The sequence below is a fragment of the Triticum aestivum genome, chromosome 3B, assembly GCF_018294505.1.
Source record: "Triticum aestivum cultivar Chinese Spring chromosome 3B, IWGSC CS RefSeq v2.1, whole genome shotgun sequence".
NCBI classification, from domain to species: domain Eukaryota; kingdom Viridiplantae; phylum Streptophyta; class Magnoliopsida; order Poales; family Poaceae; genus Triticum; species Triticum aestivum.
The window spans coordinates 66,190,129-66,192,795 of record NC_057801.1 but is presented as its reverse complement, the minus strand read 5'-3'; positions in this window follow the sequence as shown (position 1 = coordinate 66,192,795).

Genomic DNA, 2,667 nt, shown 5'->3' with positions numbered 1-2,667 from the left:
TATAGCGCCACCCGAGAAGGTCTTCATGAACCACCGGTATGATTGAAAAGAAACGAATGAATTAAAATGATAATCAAAGAAAAAGAATCTTGAAGGAACCACCGTAAGAATTCGGAAATGACTGAGGAACGAGAATGAATCACCGGGAAGAATTAGAAGAACATATCTGCTTGAGGGGATTTAGATGCAAAAGAACAAGGAGATCACGAGCTGATTAAGGAACACTTGAACGAAGCACCGGGATAAATAGAGAACGATAACTGAAATGATGGCCTCCGGTGAAAAGAAATGGAAAAACAACTCCTGACATACTCCGGATGGTTAAGAGAGAAATATCTGATGATTGGAATAATTCGAGAGGATGACATGAAGCTAGAACCAAGAATCTTCACGAGAATGGACAAGATTTAGAGGAAAGACTCCTCTTCGATCTTCAAATGACGACGAGAAACACCACCAAAATTATTGAGATACTCCGGGAGAATGAGGAGCAGAGAGGTTGAGCCAACAATGAAAATGATTTGAAATCGATCTTGGAGAAGGCATGTGACTGATGGGATCCATTCTTACGTCACACTTAAAAGAATTGAGAATCAATCCGGGGGAATTAGAAGAGTCAGGTAAGATCCTGGGAAAAGACCTGTGGGTTAGGGTCCACTGAAAAGATAACACCGTTGAAAAGGATGTTGAACAGATAGATGAAGCACTGGAACAATTGAAATATTCGAATGAGGTGACAACCACGAATTAATTGGAACACAGACGAATCTCCTGAGATGTCTTGAACACTCCAGAAGTATAAACTGGCGAGAGGCGAACGAGTAGGGAAGGCACTTGATCCGAGGGAAAGAATGTGATCAACTCGAAAAACTTGAATTGAGTCCACCGGAGAAGAAAAGGGATGAAGAATGTCAAACGAAAGAGAATACACCGGTTGAAATAATTGACGAAGACTAATGAGGCTCCGCACGAATGAAATTAATGGTTGAGAGAGAGTCAAACTCCGGGAAGAAAAGGGTGGGAGGGCGGGAAAACAAAATCATCTTGGAAGGGGAAATCGACGAATGACTGAGGAGAAAACACCGGTTGAAATCATTGAGGAAAGAAAGCAAAGACTTCACACGAGTAGGATGGATACTTGATTACGGACTCCGGTTCCGAGAAGAAGAAGGGTGGGCTGGTGGGAAAGAAAACAACTGAGGATTGAACTCAAAGATGAAGAGGCTCGAGTCGACTTGACGAGAAAAGCACCGGATCAAAAGAGCTGAGAAACAACTACCGGAAAGCCAACTGCGTGATCCTAAAGAAAATTTGAAGGGGAAGAGGAGTAATTCAAAACACCTACATCAAGATTCCTTGCCAGAGCGACGAAGGGACTGAGGAGTAAAAAGAATTCCTACTCTCCGATATAACTAGATTCCAAAAAACAGTTTTCTTCTAGACTCAACAACGGCCAAACTACACGATCAATCAAGGGGGCTCCTAGGGTCGGTCCAGGCTCTGATTACCAACTTGTCATGCCCAATATGCGACCCTATCCAAAAGGAACTCGAAGGTCCCACCAAGGATAGACCCGCATATTGAAACGCTTTTGCAAGGTGGATATCATTACATCAACATTACATAATAAATGGGGATACATACAAGAGGCATACAATGCCACACGAATACAACATCACAATACCTCAGAGCATCATCCGGCTACGGATGAAACACAAACAGAAACTCAAATGACATCCACCCTGCTAGCCCAGGCTGCCGATCTGGAACCTATCCCTGATCGAAGAAGCAGAAGAAGAACTCAACGCAAACAAGCATCGCTCTCGCCTCATGATCATCGCATAACCTGTACCTGCAACTGTTGTTGTAGTAATCTGTGAGCCACGAGGACTCAGCAATCCCATTACCATGGGTATCAAGACTAGCAAAGCATAAAGGGAAAGGAAGGGGTAAGGTGGTGAGGCTGCAGCAGCGACTAAGCATATATGGTGGCTAACATACGCAAATAAGAGCGAGAAGAGAGCAAAAGGAACGGTCGTGAAGCTAGCAATGATCAAGAAGTGATCCTGAACTCCTACTTACGTCAAACATAACCCAGAAACCGTGTTCACTTCCCGGACTCCGCCAAAAAGAGACCATCACGGCTACACACGCGATTGATGCGTTTTAATTCGGATCTGGTGTCAAGTTATCTACAACCGGACATTAACAAATTCCCATCTGCCTATAACCGCAAGCACGACTTTCAAAAGATTATACCCTGCAGGGGTGTGCCAACTTAGTCCATGACAAGCTCTCGTGATCAACGAAGGAATAGACCTTCTCCCAGGAAGACCCGATCAGACTCGGAATCCCGGTTTACAAGACATTTCGACAATGGTAAAACAAGACTAGCAAAGCCGCCCGATCGCCGCCGGTCGCCGCCTGGCGAGGATGGAGGCGGGGACGAGGAGGCTCCGGTCACCGCCGGGAGGAGCAGGGGCGTGGGGAAGGCGGCAACCGGTGCCGGCGAACGTCAGCGGCGACGCGGGATGCCCGACGGCGGCGGCGCAGCCCTGAGGAGGCGGTGGCGGCTAGGTCAGGCGAGGCGTGGGGGAGGGGTGTGGCCCAGATCGGGCGGAGCACGGGCGGCGGACGGGCGCGCCGGCGCGGGGTGTCGGCAGGGAG